The following is a 337-nucleotide window of genomic DNA, read 5'->3' on the forward strand; positions in this document are numbered from 1 at the left end:
TGATTTCGCTGTTCGGGGCAATAGGTGTAGTAGAAGTCGTGTGTCCCACCCAGCACGATTTGTAATCTGAAGGGGCGTTGTCTGTTTATATGGCCGCTCTCTGAGTTTTCAGCACTCAAGCAATTTAATGGAAATTCCTCCACAGAGCGCCTGCGGTCCAGACGCAGCCCGGGGTGCATCCGTAACAAACAGACAGTCCAAAACCAACAGGTCCTTGCATGTGTGTGCGTCTGTGTGCTTGTGTGCGTGTGTGCGGGTACGGTTGTGTACGCGCAAAACTGTGCGTCCGTGCGCGTTGGCGAGAAGAGGCAGCGGGGGGAGGGGGGGGGGGGGGGGG

This window comes from Micropterus dolomieu, linkage group LG10 (genome assembly GCF_021292245.1).
Source record: "Micropterus dolomieu isolate WLL.071019.BEF.003 ecotype Adirondacks linkage group LG10, ASM2129224v1, whole genome shotgun sequence".
Classification (NCBI taxonomy): domain Eukaryota; kingdom Metazoa; phylum Chordata; class Actinopteri; order Centrarchiformes; family Centrarchidae; genus Micropterus; species Micropterus dolomieu.